Raw genomic sequence first — 19,669 nt, forward strand, 5'->3', positions numbered from 1 at the left:
GCGCCTTTCTATCTTGTCTACGGCCGTCATCCATCGCACGTGCTTGATACCTGTTTCTTTATCGCTCCTGTGTCCGCTCCTGCATCGTTTCCGGAACAATTCGTGTCTCGGATCGACCACTGTCGGCGCCTGGCTCGCATGCGCACAGAAGCAAGCCAACAAGACCGCAAAGAACGCTACGACGCTGTTCGCCGGTCCGTTTCTTTCCGACCTGGTGACGAAGTCTCGGTCTGAACAAACGTTCGCTCTCCAGGCCTCTGCGAAAAATTCCTACACCGGTTCCTTGGTCCTTACAAGGTTCTTGAGGCTACCTCTCCGGTGAACTATCAAGTCACCCCCATTTGTGGAAGTTCGGACCGCCGTCATCGTGGCACGAAGATTGTCCACGTTTCCCGCCTCAAGGCATTCCACCGGCGTAATCCGCAGTAAAATGCAACCAGGCGGCCGCTCTCGCCCCGGGGGGGAAAATATAGTCAGACCAGTGGTAGCCTCGTTTGTGGAAGGTCGGAGCGCTGAATGCAATGTCCCAGTGGAATGCAATCATCACTGGCGGTCGGTTGCGGCCACGGCTCCTTCGTCTCTGTATATACTCATCATCACCGATTCTTTTACCTTCTGGAACTATCATCATCGGTAACCTGGTTCGGTCGCCATCTTGCTGCCTGGCAGCTCGGCCTGTGAATAACGCGGTTTGCGCGTACTGGTCTGCCTTCGCCTACCATCGGCCTCACAATATAAAGAATTCCACACTTTCGTCAATAAAAACAATGTCTAATATATAAATTAAATAGAAGGGGCCCCAAAACCCTTCCCTGGGGGACGCCGCAAGGAATCAGTAGTGGAGAAGATTCCGTGTTGCTAAGGCATACAAGCTGACTCCTGTTACTCAAGTACGAGTTAATTAGGCAAAGTGATGTTCCACGTATTCCAAATGATGATATGTTTTTGTGAAGGACCTGATGATTTAAGGAGTCAAATGCCTTACTGAAGTCCACGAAAAAGACAAGTGTAAAGTCGCCATTTTCGATGGTGTGAACTATAGTTTCCTTCATTGCAAGTAATGCTGTCTCAGTAGATCGCGCCTTTCTGAAACCGAACTGGGCATCAGTCAAAGCATTATGTTTTTCCAAGAAATTTGATATGCGCGTAAATATAATTTTTTCTAACCCCCTAGAAACAACACCAGTAGTATTGATATTGGTCTGTAATAAGTAGCTAGGTTTTGATGATGATCGTTGGATGTTTATGACGCAAGGCCAACTGGGGCAAAGAGCGCCAAAACAATAGTCGATGATAGGGGTGAAACCTTAAACACTAAGTAAAATCAGCAAAAACAAAAGTAAAGTCACAAAACTACAATGAGCATGGCTGGTGTATAGGGCCAGATTTTATGATGCGTGATAGGAAATGAGGTTTAAAAACTTGACGTCGGACAAATACTCAAACACACGTTTCACGGAAACAATGGCATCATCACCTAGGAAAAACGATGGATGTAGGGGAATATGTTGTCTGTAGAGTTCTCTGAAGTGTTTGTGTCGTGTTGTGTGAAGTGCCTTGCATGTGATTAATATGTGCACTACGGATAGGGCCTCTCCGCACCTGCTGCACTGGGGTCTAGAAGATCCCGTCAGCAGATACGAGTGCGTCGCATGGGTGTGCCCTATCCGCAGCCTACCCAAGGCGACTTCTGTGTGTCTGTTGCGTGTGTCAGTGGTGTATGGTCCCAGGCGTGGTTTTATAGCGTGTAACTTGTTATCTGTCTGTTCACTCCAGTGTGTTTGCCATGTTCTACGCAAGTGTTGTCTTATGTGTGGCTTGAGGTCTGTATATGGTACGGTTGTTATGTCTACAGTGTTCCTGAGTGCAGCAGCAGCTGCCCTCTCGTCTGCCAACTCGTTTCCAGCGATCCCAGCGTGTCCTGGGACCCAGCAGAGGAGCAGCTGATGCTTCTGCGCATACACAGACATGATAGATTTGAATACAAGATTAACTATGTGGTTTTTGGGGGGTGTATGCGATGACAGTGCGCGAACAACACTCAAGGAATCTGTGTAGATGATAGAATTGGGAATTTGATTGTCAAGGATATGTCGTACAATCAGTAAAATTCCGTACGCTTCTGCTGAAAAAATTGTTGTGTGCACGCTCATGGTTCTGGATGCTCTGAAATCCGGACCATGAGCAGCGCACGACACTATAGTGGAGGTTTTAGAAGCGTCACTGTAGAATTCAGCACGTGGGTATTTGAACTGCAAAGAAAGAAAGTGCTGAAGTATTGCAGCTCGCGGTACCCGATTTTTGTCAAGTTTCATAAAAGAAAGGTCACAGGACACAGGGCGAACTTGCCAAGGCGGTAAAATGTTTAAAGAGGATGACCTGTACACGTCTAAAAACGAAGCGCTCAGATCCGAGGCTCGCTCTTTCACTCTAAGTGAAAAGGGCAGAGGAACGGATGGGCGATTTACAAAGAGCAGAGATATGGATGTGTCGTTAAAGACAGGATAAAAAGGATGATTATTCAGCGATGAAATTTTAAAAGCATAAAGCAAGTCCATGTATCTTCGTTGGTTCTCAAGGCTCCACTTATTACACTCAACATAAAGACTCTCAGCAGGGCTGGTGCGAAAAGCACCCGACGAAAGACGAAGGCCCAGGTGTAGAACTGGGTCAAGAATTCGCAAGGCTGTCTTAGTCGCCGACCCATACACCACACTGCCATAGTCCAAACGAGACCCAACCAAAGCAGTATACAAGCGAAGCAAGAGTTCTTTGTCGGAACCATAGGATTGGTGGGAGAGAACCTTAAGTATATTCATTGTTTTGAGACATTTATTTTTAAGTTCCTTGATGTGGGGAATGAATGTGAGTTTGTGATCAAACACCACACCTAAGAACTTGTGCTCCTTGTTCACAGGAAGCGACATGCCATTAAGAGTAATGTCTGGGTCCGGATGGACCCCGCGCTTCCTGGAGAACACAACGCAGGAGCTTTTTGCAGGATTCAATTTAAACCCATTCTTGTCTGCCCAGCCGGCAAGCTTCTTGACGCCGAGCTGGACTTGACGTTCGCAGATGGACATATTACATGATTTAAAAGATATCTGTACGTCATCTACATACATGGAGTAAGAGATTGTGGGTGGCAGTGCCTTCCCAAGGGAGTTCATTTTTACTATGAAGAGAGTGCAGCTTAGAACTCCGCCTTGCGGCACGCCATTTTCTTGCACGTGTACCTTTGACAGTGCAGAACCAACTCTGACGCGAAAGGTTCTCTCAGACAAATAGCTAGCAACGGTGTTAAACATATTACCATGATGATGATGATGGTTTGTTTTATTGGCGCAAGGCCGACATGGGCAAAGAGCGCCAAACACAAACTGATTTGATGAGGTGAGAACAAGAAATAAAATCAGTTAAAAGCTATGAGCACGGCTGGTATAAAGGGCCAGGGTGAAGAACAAGAGTGGTTAAAAAATAAATAAGGTGGCTGGTGTATAGGACCAGGGGTAAAACTATGGGTGGTATGAGATGAGTTGTAAAAAGTGAACTTCTGAAAACATGGCTTCGTCTCCTAAGAAGTATGACGGGTGTGGTGGAATATGTCGTGTGTGTAGTTGTGGGAAGTGTTTTCGTCGTGTAATGTCGAGTGCCTTACATTGTATGAGGATGTGGATCACGGATAGGGCCTCTCCGCACCTGCTGCACAGAGGTCTTGGAGACCCCGTGAGAAGGTGCGAGTGCGTTGCATGAGTGTGCCCTATCCGTAATCTAGCCAACGCGACTTCAGTGTATCTATTGCGTGTGTCGGTGGTGTGTGGTCCCAAGTGTGGTTTTATTACGTGTAACTTGTTGTCTGTTTGTTCACTCCAGTGTGTTTGCCATGTTTTGCGAAGTTGTTGTCTGATGTGTGGTTTCACGTCGGTGTAGGGTAATGTGGTTATGTCTACTGTATTCGAGAGTGTAGCAGCAGCAGCCATTCGGTCCCCTGCTTCGTTCCCGGCTATACCACTGTGGCCAGGGACCCAGCAAAGAACCAGTTCAAATTTGCGTACATACACCGACATAATACCCTTGACTATTAGATTTACCACGTGATTTTTTGAAGACGTTGTTGACGACAACGCCCGCACGACACTGAGGGAGTCTGTATATATAATGGATTGTGGGATGTGACTTTGAAGGATATGATTAACAACAAGAAGTACACCATTAGCCTCTGCCGTAAAGATACTGGTATTACTGTTAAGAGTTCTAGTGACATTAAGGCCGGGCCCATGCGCCGCGCAGGACACAGAGGTGGCAGTTTTAGAGGCGTCCGTATAAAATTCAGAAAATTGATACTTCTGCTGCAAATACAAGAAGTGCTGCAGAATCGCACATGTGGGAGCTCGGTTTTTATCTACATGTGTAAAGGATGTGTCGCATGATACAGGGCGGAGATGCCATGGTGCTATAAAATCTGTTTGAGAACTTTGTATGGTGTCTAAAAAGGAGACAGAAAGCTCTGACGCTTCCTCTCTAACTCTGTAAGAGAAGGGCGCAGAGAACGATGGTCGGTTTAGGAGTAGTGGAGTCTGAGACGTATCATAAAAAGCCGATTTAAAAGGATGGTGTGGCATAGATGAAATTTTAAAAGCAAAAAGAAGATCTGTGTATGCTCGCTGACGTTGTAGGTTCCACTTATTACACTCCACATAGAGGCTTTCGACCGGGCTAGTCCGGAAGGCGCCACATGCCAACCGGAGCCCCAGATGAAGCACTGGGTCCAGCATTTTGAGGGATGTCTTACTTGCTGACCCATAAACAACGCTTCCATAGTCTAATCGTGAACCTATCAGGCTGGTAAAAACACGTAAAAGAAGTTGTTTGTCAGCCCCATATGAAGTGTGGGAGAGAACCTTGAGTATATTCATGGCCTTTAAGCATTTATGTTTAAGTTGTTTTATGTGTTGAATGAACGAGAGTTTTTCGTCAAGGACTACACCTAAAAACTTGTGTTCATTTCTGACTGGAATTGAGACACCATTGAGTTTGATGTCTGGATCCGGCCGAATGCCACGCCTTTTCGAAAACAAAACACAAGTACACTTCACTGGATTAAATTTAAAACCGTTGCTATCTGCCCAGCCAGCTAGCTTGTTAACACCAAGCTGGACTTGGCGCTCGCAGATAGACAGGTTACAAGACTTAAAGGATAATTGCACGTCGTCTACATAGATTGAGCAGGAAATGGTTGGTGGCAGAGCCTTCCGAAGAGAGTTCATTTTTACAATAAACAACGTGCAACTCAAAACTCCACCTTGCGGAACACCGTTTTCCTGCACATGAACTCTAGAGAGTGCAGTTCCAACTCGTACGCGAAACGTTCTTTCAGAGAGGTAACTGGCAAGCGTGTTCCACATGTTACCCGACATGCCAAAGGACTTCAAGTCGCTAAGGATGCCGTACCGCCAAGCAGTATCGTACGCCTTTTCAAGATCAAAGAAGACCGTCATGCAGTACTGCTTGTGGAGGAAAGCATCTTTGATATAAGACTCTAACGCAACGAGTTGATCGTTGGTAGATCGCCCCGCCCTAAAGCCCGCCTGGCAGCTCTCGAGAAGACCGTTGTACTCTAAGAAGTACACGAGTCTCCTGTTTATCATCTTCTCGAGGAGCTTGCACAGGCAGCTTGTCAGGGCAATGGGGCGATAACTGGCGGGAGAGGAAGGGTCCTTTCCTTCCTTCAGGAAAGCCACTACTATAGCCTCCCTCCAAGAGCGAGGAATGTGCCCCGAAAGCCATATGTTGTTGTATAGATGTAGGAGTGTTTCAAGAGTGTCTGGGTGTAGGTGTTGTATCATGGTGTATGTGATTTTGTCTGCACCTGGAGCTGAAGGCTTACATGTGCTCAGAGCAACCTTCAGCTCATGAATTGAAAAAGGAGAATTGTAAGAAGTGTGCGACTTGTTGTTATCAAGCAGGGACTTCTTTTCTACAGATGTTTTGTGTTTCATGAAAGTGTTTGTGTAGTGTGCTGAACTGGACACGTGTTCGAAGTGTTGTGCAAGTGTGTTAGCCTGGTCTTCCAGTGTGTCCCCTGTTGTACTAACCAGGGGCAGGCTGTGTGTCTGTTGTCCTTTTAGTTTTCGTATTCGTGTCCAGACTTTATGTGTGTCAGTGTACGAGTTGATGGAAGTGAGGAAGGTGCGCCAACTCTCCCTTTTCGCCTCACGACGCACTCGCTTTCCAAAAGCATTTGCCCGTTTAAAAGAAATGATGTTATCTGACGTGGGGTACCGGCGAAGGACACCCCACGCCTTGTTCTGGGCCTCTCGCGCCCGCCTGCAGTCCTCGTTCCACCAGGGCCTCCTTGGGCTGCGGGACCCACTGGAGGCCTGGGGAATGGACTTTTCGGCGGCGTCGAGGATGTTCACCGTGACGAGTTGGGCGGCTTCCTCCACGTGTAGGTGTTTTATGGTTGTGTGGTGTAGTTTACATGTTTCTGTGAATGTACTCCAGTTTGCTTTGGATTCATTAAACCTGTTATGGGAAGATGGACTGCTCGGGCCTATACCTATATACGTTAATGAAGTGGGGAAATGGTCACTACCATATGGGTCCGTGCCCACACCCCACTCAAGACATGGAAAGAGAACTGCGGAACCAATAGCCAAGTCAAGATGAGAGTATGTATTGTGTCCTAAGTTATGATATGTAGGCTGTTTTTTGTTGAAAAGGCATGCTCCGGAGGATGTAAGAAACTTCTCCAACAGGCGACCTCGGGCATCCGTTCTGGAGGAGCCCCAAAGAGAGTTGCGTGCATTAGGGTCGCCTGTTAGGATGTACGGTTCGGGTAGCTGGTCGACCAGCGCCTCGAAGTCAGAGCTCAAAAGTGTGACATCAGGAGGAATGTATATAGAGCATACCGTTATCAACCTATTACAAATTATTGTGCGTATTGCTACAGCCTCAAGGACGGTGTTGAGAGCGACAGGGTGGCATGCTAGGGATTTCCGGGCTATTATGGCTACACCGCCCGAAGAGTGTGTGCAGCCATCCCTGTCCTTTCTGAAGACCATGTACCTATTTAAGAAATTTGTGTGCTTGGAATTTAAATGCGTCTCCTGAAGACACATCAAACTTGGCTGATTAGCATGCAGTATTTCGTATACATCGTCAAGATTTTTAAGAAGGCCTCTACAGTTCCATTGAATTATGTTTTCTCTTCCCATTATTTAGTGTGAGAGCTACTGGAGTGTGTGTGTTTGTTTATGTGTCGTCTTTCGGGGCTGTGACTCTCGCCTTTTTTGGCTTGTCGGGAGGCTTTGGCGTCGGGACGCGTTCCTTGCGCTGCGTTGCAGGCAGGAACGGCCCGACATCCATCTCGTCGTCGGATGTCCGAGGGGTGCCCGACGGACCGGGCCCCCTGGACTTGGCCCCCCCTCGGGAGCCCTTCGTTTGAGCCGCCACCGCCGAGGGCGTCCGGGGCGCCAGAGGTGGCACAGGCGGTGCGGTGGCGGTGGGAACCGGTGCGGGGCCCGTGGTGTCCATCACCTCTGTACCCTCCAACGCACTGGAGGGCGGGGAGACAGAGGCGGGAGCGGCACCGGTCCCGACGGAAGAGGTTGCCACCACAACCGCTGCTGCCTCAGCAAGCGGCGTGGTGGCGGGTTGGGCTGCCAGAGGCAACCCAGGGGGGGGGCGGGCGAGGGACCAGGTCAGACTCGCTGAACTGGGTCCCTGTGGAAACGAGACGCCGCTCCGCCCCCCGGCGAGCCGCGTCGGCGTACCTCCCCAGGGGGAAAGAGGCGAACCTCTGTCGCGCCTCTGGGAAGGTGATGTTTTCAGTGACTTTGATGTTGATGATTTTCTTTTCTAGTTGAAATTTTTCGCACTTGCGGGAGTATGCCGCATGCGGCCCCCCGCAGTTTACACAAGTGAGAGTTTCGGCTGAGCAGTTCTCGCTCGGATGATCGTGCGCCGCGCACTTTGCACACGTCGTTCGGCCACGGCAAGAGTTCGTACCATGCCCGAACCGCTGGCACTTAAAACAGCGCCGCGGGTTCGGGATGTACGGACGGATGGAGCAACGGATAAAACCTGCATTTATGTATTGTGGAAGAATTGCGCGGTCGAAAGTCAAGATAATGTGTTTGGTGGGAATCTCCTTGTCGTCTCTGCGGATGGTGATGCGTCTCACGGCAGTGACGCCCTGATCCTTCAAGCCGGCAAGGAGATCCGCATCGGTTTCGTTCAGGAGGTCTGTCTCGGATATCACACCCTGCGAGCTGTTGAGGCTCCGATGGGGTGTGACCCGGATGTCAAGATCAGCCAGTCTAGTCTGAGCTAGAAGCTTTGCAGACTGCTGCTTGTCATTTATTTCAATTAAGAGTTCACCAGACCTTTGTTTTTTGCATTTATACGATTTTCCTACTATGGCTTCAAGATACTTGGCGATCAAGAAGACTGACTGAGATGCAAGAGGGTGGGTTGGATTGAGGGATTCCATCACAAGAAATCGAGAAAAATGGTCCGGTTCAGGAAAGGTTAACGACGGCAACGGAGGAAAGGATACTTCGGTGCGGCCCCTTTTCAGGGACCGATCACGGTTGGGGGGGGTTTTAGACAATACCATAAAGCATAGTATAAAAGCAGGGAGACGGGGGTACTTTCTTCCACAACCTTACCCTGATAGCTGAGGAGGTCCCGGAGCTCCCTGCCTGGTAAACAGACAGGGAGCCCATCCGCCGGAGCTTGACCTGGGCTCCGACGGCCACCGTTAGAGGTTTCTACCCTTCACCTTAAAAAAACATCACCACGGTTGGATCCAGCTTATGTTTGGGGGCTCGGGGTCCGCGGTATCGCCAGTACCGTCACCAAGATTGCTCAAGGTGCCCCGTGCGGGGTTAAACATATTACCAGAAAAACCGAATGACTTCAGGTCAGTAAGGATTCCATAACGCCAAGCGGTGTCATAGGCCTTTTCTAGGTCGAAAAACACAGTTAAACAGAACTGTTTATGAATGAAGGCATCCTTAATATATGACTCTAGTGCCACAAGTTGATCATTCGTGGATCGCCCCGCCCTGAAGCCTGCCTGACAGCTCTCGAGAAGGCCATTATACTCCAAAAAGTACACGAGCCTCCGGTTTAGCATCTTCTCGAGAAGCTTACACAGGCAGCTGGTCAGGGCAATGGGTCGATACCTAGCGGGAGAAGAAGGGTCCTTCCCTTCTTTCAAGAATGCTACAACTATGGCATCCCTCCAAGACTTTGGAATGTGCCCCGAAAGCCATATCTTGTTGAAAAGGTGAAGAAGTGTTACAAGAGTGTCTGTGTGTAAGTTCTGTATCATTGTATATGTAATGTTGTCTGGGCCTGGAGCTGAGGGTTTACACGTGCTCAGAGCACCCCTCAGCTCATGAAGCGTGAACTCGGAGTTATAAGAGGTGGCTGACCTATCATTGTCATGTAAAGGTTTCTTTTCGGCCACGAGTTTGTGTTTCATGAAGGTGTTTGTGTAGTGTGCTGAACTAGAAACGTGTTGGAAGTGTTGTGCGAGTGTGTCAGCCTGGTCTTCGAGTGTGTCCCCTGTTGTACTGACCAGAGGCAGGCTGTGTGTTTGATGTCCCTTGAGTTTGCGTATTCGTGTCCATACTTTCCGTGTGTCTGTGTGGGAGTTAATTGATGTTATGAATGTACGCCAACTCTCTCGTTTTGCCTCACGGCGCACACGTTTTCCTAACGCCTTGGCCCGTTTGAACAAGAGGAGGTTACTCGACGTGGGGTACCGGCGAAGGATACCCCACGCCTTGTTCTGGGCCTCTCGCGCCCGCCTACAGTCCTCATTCCACCACGGCCTCCGCTGGTTGCGCGGGGCAACAGAGGCGTGGGGAATGGACTTTTCGGCGGCGTCGAGGATGTGCGCCGTGAGGAGTTGGGTAGCTTCTTCAACGTGTAGGTGTCCTATGGATGTGTGGTGTAGTTTGGATGTCTCTGTAAATGTGTTCCAGTTAGCTCGTGCTTCATTGAACCTATTATGGGAAGATGGACTGCTCGGGCCTTTACCTATATACGTTAATGAAGTGGGGAAATGGTCACTGCCATATGGGTCCGTGCCCACACCCCACTCGAGAAGAGGAAAGAGAACTGCGGAGCCAATAGCCAAGTCAAGACATGAGTATGTGTTGTGACCTATGTTATGGTATGTAGGCTGTTTATTGTTGAAAAGGCATGCTCCAGAGGATGTAAGAAACCTCTCTATCAGGCGACCTCGGGCATACGTACGAGAAGAGCCCCAAAGAGAATTGTGAGCATTAAGGTCGCCTGTTAGAATGTATGGTTCGGGCAGCTGGTCAACCAGCGCCTCGAAGTCTGAACTCAAAAGTGTAACATCAGGAGGAGTGTATATGGAGCATACCGTTATCAACCTATTAAATATTATTAAGCGTATTGCTACAGCCTCAAGGATAGTGTTAAAGGTGACAGGGTGGCATGCTAAGGATTTCCGGACGATTATGGCCACACCGCCAGAAGAGTGTGTGCAGCCATCCCTGTCTTTCCTGTATACCAGGTAACTATTCAAGAAATTTGATTGTTTAGAATTCAAATGTGTTTCCTGAACACACATTACACTTGGCTGATTGGTATGCAGAATCTCATACACGTCGTCAAGATTATTCAGAAGGCCTCTGCAGTTCCATTGAACAATATTTTCTCTTCCCATTATTTAGTGTGAGAGCTACTGGAGTGTGTATGTTTATGTGTCGTCTTTCGGGGCTGTGACTCTTGGATTGGGCTTTTTGGGCGGCCTATCTGTAGGCTTGGACGTCGGAGGCCGCTCCTTGCGCTGCGTTGCAGGCAAGAACGGCACGACGTCCATCTCGTCGTCCGATGTCCTGGGTGTGCCCGTGGAACCGGGCCCCCCGGACTTGGCCCCCCTTCGGGGGCCCTTCGTTTGACCCGCCACCGCCGGTGGTGTCGGAGGCACCAGAAGTGGCACGGGCGGTGCGGTGGCGGTGGGAGCCGGTGCGGGGCTCGTGGTGTCCATGGCACACTCCAACGCACGGGACGATGGGGAGGCACGGACGGGAGCGGCACCGGCCCCGACAGAAGAGGTTGCCACCACAACCGCTGCTGCCTGAGCAAGCGGCGTGGTGGCGGGTTGGGCTACCAGAGGCAACCCAGGGGGGGGCGGGGGCGGGACCAAGTCCGACTCTCGGTACTGGGTCCCCGCCGAAACAAGACGCCGCTCCGCCCCCCGGCGAGCTGCGTCGGCGTACCTGCCCAGAGGGAAGGAGGCGAACCTCTTCCGTGCCTCTGGGAAGGTGATGTTTTCGTTGACTTTCAAGGCGATGATCTGTTTTTCTTCTTTGAACTTTCCACAGCTCCTAGAATAGGCAGCGTGTGGTCCCTGGCAGTTGGCACAGGTGAAGTTCTCGGATTTACAATTGTCAGTTTGATGATCATGTGCTGCACATTTTGCGCACGTCAATTTACCACGACAAGACGTTGTGCCGTGCCCAAACCGCTGACACTTGAAACAGCGGCGCGGGTTCGGCACGTAGGGTCGGATTGAACATCTCAAGAAGCCTGCGTTGACCGACTCAGGAAGGTTAGAGCGGTCAAGTGTCAAGATTATGTGCTTGGTTGGAATTATTTCATCATTTCGGCGTATGGTGATTCGCCTCACTGCTGTCACGCCCTGCTCTCGGAGGCCCTCGAGCAGGTCTGCTTCAGTCTCATTCATTAGATCCCGATCAGAGATCACGCCCTGGCAGCTATTGAGGCTGCGATGGGGCGTGATCTTGATGTCAACATCTACCATGCGCGTTTGCTTGAGGAGGTTAGAGGATTGTTGCTTGCTTTCTACTTCTATCAAAACTTCTCCCGTTGTGAGTTTCTTAGCCTTATACGACTTTCCGATAAGGCTTTCAAGAAACTTGGAGATTAGAAACACAGATTGGGAAGTGATGGGCTTTGTCTTGTCAACAGATTCCATGATCAGAAACCGCGAGAAATTATCAGGCTTTGGGGGAGAGATCGATTGCAAAGGAGGAAAAGAAACTTCGGTGCGGCCCCTTTTCGGGGGCCGATCACGTCTGGGGGGGGGTTTAGAAAATGCCATATAATACATTGAAAAGCAGGGAGACGGGGGTACTTTCTCCTTTGACCTTACCCTGGTAGTCAAAGAGGTCCCGGAGCTCCCTGCCTGGTAGACAGGCAGGGAGCCCATCGGCCGGAGCTTGACCACGGCTCCGACGGCCACCGTTAGAGGTTTCTACCCTTCACCTTAAAAACACATCACCACGGTAGGACACAGCTTATGTTGGGGGGCTCGGGGTCCGCGGTATCGCCAGTACCGTCACCAAGATTACTCAAGGTGCCCCGTGCGGGGAAGTAGCTAGGTTTTAAGTGCGAATGCACTTCTTAAGCCAGCCTGAATCGTCCGCCGCCGTCGTCCGCATAGCAACAGCTGCGGGTGCGCGCGCTCCTCGTCTTCCCTAGCAACGGGGGGAGATGGGCGCGCGCTACTCTCCTCCTCCTCTCAGTGACTGCGGGTGTTGGGCGCCTCCTCTCCACTTCGGGCGGGAGAGCTCTCGCTCGCGTAGCGGGCGCTCCGCATTCCGACGCGTGAGGGCGCTCGTGTAGCGGCCGCGTGGCGCGGGAGGGTATTAGTCGAGCGCGCGCCGTCGTCGAGAGCGGTCGCTGGTCCTGTATCTCGATAACGATGATGGCGGACCGGGCAACGGTACCAGCAATAACGAGTGAAATATCTTTCTTTGTAGTTGTGTGCGTGTGTGCAATCTCTCGACTACTCATTAAGATCACGATATCCACCGTAATCGCGCAATCAACAACCGTGCATTCGCACTTACACACTCTCCCCCTCGGGGAAGTGCGAGGGAATTTTTTTATCCCCTCCTTTGTAAAATACAGATACCTTAGCCCTTTTCATTGTAGACGGAAATATACCAGATTCTAAAGCTAGATTATACATGTGTGTTAGTAGTGGTGCAATATATTCAATAACAAACTTTGTTGGTTTCACTTCCAACGCGTGTAAGGCTTTACTGTTGCTTAGGCTCATGATGGTAGTCTGAACGTCAGCTTCGTCCGTAGGGTGAAGGAAAATGCTATCCAATTTTCGTCACAGTTAAATACACTTGAAGTCGGCGAGACAGCATTATTGGGTATGGCAACGTTTACAAAGTAATTGCTAAAGTAGTCAGCAAGGCCTCTACCACTTAACTTTATGTTGTTCACAGTAATTACATCAGGGCACATGGAATTTTTATTTTTCCCAGTACGTTTTTTATTGTTTTCCATATGGCATCAGGCCGTTTTTTGCGTATGTCGGAGAACAGTCGCTGATAGTATAGATTTTTTGCCTGTCTCAATGCGGCATTAAATTTATTTCTTAAAGTTTTAAATTCTTTTAATTTTTGTTCCGATCGAGTTTTCACGAAACTAAAGTAAGAAGGATTCTTATTTCTTATCAACTTAAGGTGTTCCGGCGTGACCAACGGCTTTCTTATCTTTTTAGATCGACAGCTTGTCTTCATTGGAAAATAAGTAGAATAAATACGCGTAGAAACTTCAATAAATTTACAGTAAGCTGTATCGACATTATTGCTAGAAAGCACTTCAATCCAGTCATACGTTCGAACGTCCTCCTTAAATGTTTCCAAGCATTGTCAGAAATATATTGGAATGTGAAAGGCTTACACTGGACATTTATACGATTGACTTTGCTTTCACATATCATAAAAACCGGGAAGTGATCACTGATATCGTATGCAATAGCACCTGCGCTGTAGACAGGAGTTTCTAGTGCGATAATTAGTAAATCAAGTGCGGATGACGTCATGACTTTAACTCGGGTAGGCGTTGTAATTAAATTATTAAAGCCAGATGATTGAAGCCGGATATTAAGTTTGTGTGCCATGTCGTTCCCTAGTACGTTCATGTTGAAATCACCACCGCACGCTAATTGCAAGTTACTGATATTGGCATAGTCAAATGGATCTTCTAGGCAATCTAGAAATTTTTCTATGCTTCTATCTGGAGGTCGATACAAAACGGAGAGTATTTGATTGTCGGTTCTTAATGTTAGTATTTCATAGTCATCAGTGGTCATACTATAGTTACAAATGCGCTCACATTTGTTATCGTTCTTAGCATATATTGCAACCCCACCACCAAGTTTATTTAACCGATTCATAACAAAAAGACTATAACCGTCAATGTCCACTAAGGTACAGTCTTCGTGATACCATGTTTCAGACACGAATATAAAACTAAACTTGAAAGAAAATTTCTCAAGAAACAGGAAATTAAATCACCTTTTCTGGCCGCAGAGCGTGCATCAAAATGAAGAAACGAAAGATTTGATTTATTAGGAAGGCTAACGTTATGTGGCGATACGAACTCAGCATAAAGCATGTTCGAGAACCAAGAACGCAAAGCTTAGCGCTGTAGTTTCTTTTTTCTTTTTTTAACGAATTTTCGCAAGGTCGCCATCGTGTTCAATTAGAATGCTGGGCTCTTCATCCGATCTTCTAGCAAACATTTTTCCGTTGAAACACCACACGGACTTCCAATGACATTCGCGCTTCCTGCTTATTGCTTTGCCCAGAAGCTGCTTGAGTGCAGGGCATAAAGATGCTCATTGATATAGATATCACTGATATCTGATATCACTGATATCAGTCTGATATCACTGGGCCTGTTCTATGTTCCACTTCTGGCTGCTCGAGGCTGCCCATGGGCTGCCAGAGGCGAGTGCCGGTCATTCGTTTTTTTCGGGCAGCCAAAAACGTCACTTCCGGCGGCGCCAGAACGTCTTCGATTTTTTTTGGGTCGGCTACTTCTGGCTCCCCGCAAGCTGCCAGAGCCGCACGGGCGTTCGTGGTCTGGCGGCGAGCGGGCACCAATCTGGCAGCTAGCAGACGACGCAGCTAGCAGACGACAAAAAAGAGAGCGGCTCGGCGAGTTTCAAAATAAAATTGCGAATATCTCGTTCTTTTTTATTTTATGGTTTTAAGTTGCTGTATTTGACGTGAAACGTAACTTTTGCGCACATTGCTATTCATTTTTCTCATTGAACTCCCATCTTGTTTTCTTTTTTTGTACGGGAAGTCAGATGACAGATGACAGATTAACCTAACCTAAACGGCAACGGTTATTTGCGGTTCGTCGTCTCATACACATGGAGGGCCTATTTCAGCTCGTGGGCGAGGACGGCGTCGCCATTTTAGAAGAAGGCATGCCTGTTTTTATTACTTCAGGTAAGTGGTTCTAAGCGACTACATTGGTTGTCCGCGTGAAAGGAATGAAAATTTTTTTCGTTTATTGGGTGTGCGCATCCAAACGGTGCCGGCTGCCCCTGAGAGGACGGAGTCGGCGAACGAAGGACTGTGGAATGAGGCGAAAACACTTTTTTTGATTGATGCCTACAAGCACATCATAAATAACCCGCCTAAAAGAATGCTCACGAAAGGTCAGCTGTGGGAGGCCCTCGCGGAAAAAATTAACGACGTTTTCTCAGGACGCATGACGCCTTCCCAAGTGCAAAATAAACGGCGCAACTTGGAAAGGCGCTACAAAAAGCTCGTCAGTTCGAGCAACACGATGGGCAAGGAGGCGGAAAAGTGGTCGTTCGAAGAGTGAGCACGTTTATCAAAACCGTTTTTCAATGGCAACTACGTCGAGAATGTGTGCATACTTGCAGTGTGCATACTAATTAGTGAAAATTCAATGCCTGTAATTAACGATTTTGTGCAGGGGAAAAACGGTGCTATCTTGAACCTTGATTTCAAAATTATATAGGCAACAGCTGGCGAACATGGTAGGATCGCGCTTTCTTCAAAATCCAAGCATGTCCGCGCAAGAGACGAACGGGAATTAATTTTTAGAGGTATATTTTCTTTCACTGTTCTAATTGATTGCGTTTTTTTTTGCGTATGCATTTACGAAGACATTTCTGTTTCAACAGGCAACTTGTGGGTTGATATGAAAACAATACTTCCCTACATTTAAAGGTTTAAATTCAACAACGCAACATTATAGGATGAAACAATGAATTTTTTCTACGACTGGTGCGTCTAATGCGCGTGACAAAATGAGATGCGTTCATCGGGCATAAAAAAATTGCTTTTTGATGCCACTTAGTGTGGAAATAAAAGGATAACAGCTATTCTTCACAACTGCAGCAGTACTACCCCATGTATGGCGCAGCGTTCTCACTGAGACAACGTGCGTGTCTTCTCGATCGAGAAGCTTATGTCGGTATATTTTATATGCTCAGGCCACTGGAAGAAATATTCAAGACGAGCCACTCCGTGAAGCCGAAGTTCGTCATGTCGGCGGGCCCCACGGCCCGAACAAATGAGGAGTAAGCTTGTCTTGCGAAATGATCTCATAATAGACTTGACAATGTGGTGGTTTGGAGATTTGGTGCACCAATAACTTTCGTCTTGAGCGGATTAAGTGTAATTCGTAGAGGTTAATGTTAGTTGTAATACAAGTGTGACGGTGCTATAACGGGCAGCAGGAAGGCTTATTATTTCAAAACCTTTCGCCCGGTCAATGGCTCGCACTGACATGTGCATGTTGTGTTTAGTGGGATGTTTGAAATAATGGCTTTCTTAAGTTATTTTGCGCTCAGGTGGTGCTGTATCTCACGACTCGGTTTTTTTTTTCCTTGAATTGTCAGGGCGCCATGCTACTCCGTGCAAAATAACTTATGTCGCGTATCGATCTTGCCGTGAAAATCGCATGCTTTATTGCGATGTTAAACTAGAAGAATTAATACCATTCAGTGATTGTCTAAAAGTGTACGTGTGACTTGTTCTCTTGCCAGAGCAGGCCCAAGCACGAAGAGGGCAGCAGAGGGAACCGCGGAAGAAGAACCAGGGTCTAGTTCTCGGCTGCCCAGCAGATCTGCCACATCCCCTCTGCCGCCAGAGGTGCCTGCCGTCCCCGCCACAAATGACCAACCCCCGGCCAAGATGAGGCGGCAGGAAAACGTTCACACACTTGTGGGTGGCCTTCTAGATTACCTCAAGGAGTCAGAGGCCAACAGGGAGAGACGTCACCGGGAGCGCCTGGAAGCGGAGGAGCAGTGGAACAAGGAGCTCAACGAGGCCACCCAAAGTGCGCTTGCTGCAGCGCTTCGTGCACACCTCGCCCCCTCCCGCTCTCCCACCCCTTCCCACATCCTTCCTAAGTAAGGTCTAAAAGGTCTAAGGAGCAAACTTGATTTTGTGGTGGTATACGTTTATGTACACACACACACACACACACACACACACACACACACACACACACACACACACACACATATATATATATATATGTTGGTAAGGCATGTTGGTAAGGCCTTACCAATTGGTAAGGCATTCGCATTGGTAAGGCATTCGAGATCTAATCGAAAGGCGTGGGTTTGGTCCCCACTCTGGGCGCGTGTTTTTCTTTCTTTCTTTCTCACGTAATTATAAACAAAAATGTGACGTCAATAACAGTAAAAAAAGTCTAACCACTCCCCTATGCCTTCTTTGGCGTTGTAGACTGCCGGCATTTCTGTATTTCCTAACGAGCCCCTCATTTCCAAACCGTATTATCGTGCGAAAGCTTAGCGAGGGCCTCGGTTCTGGCAGCCTTGATGCCAAGGTAGCATAAGAGGGTATGCCGCCAGTTAACCGCTCATGACAGGCTGTAGACGTTCGCGTCACGCCCCGGGGGTTGAAAAGAAGGTCCCCTTTTCCCCGTGTAGTCTGAGTGGCGCTGGCTACCACCCTCAAGCGTCAGATACAGTTGTAGTAAATATAAATACCCCAGAAAGTGAAGGAGAACACAGTCGCCCAGATAGCCGAATTGATAAGGCATTCGAGATCTTATCGAAAGGCGTGGGTTCGGTCCCCATTCTGGGCGCGTGTTTTTCTTTCTTTCTCACGTAATTATTACAAAAAAAATAAAGCAAAAACGCCTGTGTGTACGAGATTTCGGCGCACGATAAAGATCCCGAGGTGGTCAAAATTATTCCGGAGACCTCCACTACGGCGCGCCTCATCGCCTGCGTTGCGTCGGCGCATTAAACCCTACAATCAATCAATCAATATTACAAAAAATAATGTAACGTCACTAACGGTATAAAAATTGTCTAACCATTCCCCTATGCCTTCTTTGGCGTTGTAGACTGCCGCCATTTCTTTCTGTGTATATATATATATATATATATATATATATATATATATATATTGCAGCCGTTGCTGTTTGTCTTTCTTTCATCAGTTCAGGCTGCAATTGTGCGTGACACCTTGGTGACGTTGCCTCATGGCAGAATCTCAGTTGGGCCTAATTATTCTATTATTTAAAGCTCCATTCATGCCCAGTTGTTTAACATTGTTCACCACATACGTTTTTTTATTACTGTGTTTCTGCTATTGTATTCACATTTTGTACAAAGTGGTTATTGCTGCGCAGAAGAAAGATTTTTTCATGTTATTCTCTGCACGCAAAGCAAAATCTCTGCGCTACCATTGCACCTGTTTCGGTATTTGTGTTTCAAAAACACCAGCCCGGCCCGAAAAAGCGTGCTCACACCAGGCGTCCAGAAAACAGCGAGACAAGGTTCGAAGCCATTCCACGCATAGAAAAATGAGGATATTTTGTGCAGTTACAGCCCAACTTACTCACGGTAAGCAAAGGCTGGTTTTGCCTTCATTACTTTGGTTTCCTGGAACTCTATCAACGCATTTTTCACTCCGGCACGATCACGTGCGTACCTATTCACATCAGCTTGAAAGGAGACCACAAGCTAGGTGTGTGTTCCATATTGTGGGATGGAGCCCCTGATGTGGAACCTGAGCGTGCTCAGATGGAGCGTGATTTTCGCTCTCTCCCTCGCAGACACTACTCTGGAGACTACCATATTACTGAGCGGCCTAAAAGGAAAGTAGGCGTCCCTACTCACCCAGCACAATTAACTGCAAAGCTTTTTACGAGAGCCCCTCACCGGTTGTGAGTAAGAGTGAAATAGGTCCACCGAAGTGCACTAGTTGTGCGGTGCGTACAATGTAAATGTGCCACGGCCTGACTGGGCGCCAAAGACCGGGAGAAAAATGTTTGCTCGTGGGTTTGTGAAATCTAATTTGAGAACCACGGCCCCGTAGTGGTGACTTGAGAATACGAATACAAGATGGCAAAAGTACTGGGCTCACGGTACAAGACCAGGTCATGAAACAGCAAAAAACAAATTATCCCCACATAACCGAAACATGGCAGAAATAAAATACCAAACGTCACGGGCTCGCAGTGGAAGCCCAGGTCATAGAGCTGCAAGAAGCGAGTACAAATACTGAAACATAACAGAAATAAAATACAAAACGTCACGGGCTCCCCGTGGAAGCCCAGGTCATAGAATTGCAAAAAGCACGTTCATCCAAATAGCGGAAACATCACAGAAATAAAATACAAACCGTCACGGGCTCGCAGTGGGAGCCCAGGTCAAATAACAGTGGAAAAATCATGAAGGAAAAAAATAAAAAAGTTCGAGCATCCTACAAGGCCTGCGCAAGCCTGTCCCGCAAGGAGCTGGCCATTGCCAACGTGTCGCCATCGCCGCCACAGTCGGTTGGCGGCACATCTGTGCCGCTGTCGGTACCCGCGAGCTCCTCAGGAG

This window comes from Haemaphysalis longicornis, unplaced genomic scaffold (genome assembly GCF_048455015.1).
Source record: "Haemaphysalis longicornis isolate Haplotype H1 unplaced genomic scaffold, Haemaphysalis longicornis Haplotype H1 scaffold_63, whole genome shotgun sequence".
Taxonomy (NCBI): domain Eukaryota; kingdom Metazoa; phylum Arthropoda; class Arachnida; order Ixodida; family Ixodidae; genus Haemaphysalis; species Haemaphysalis longicornis.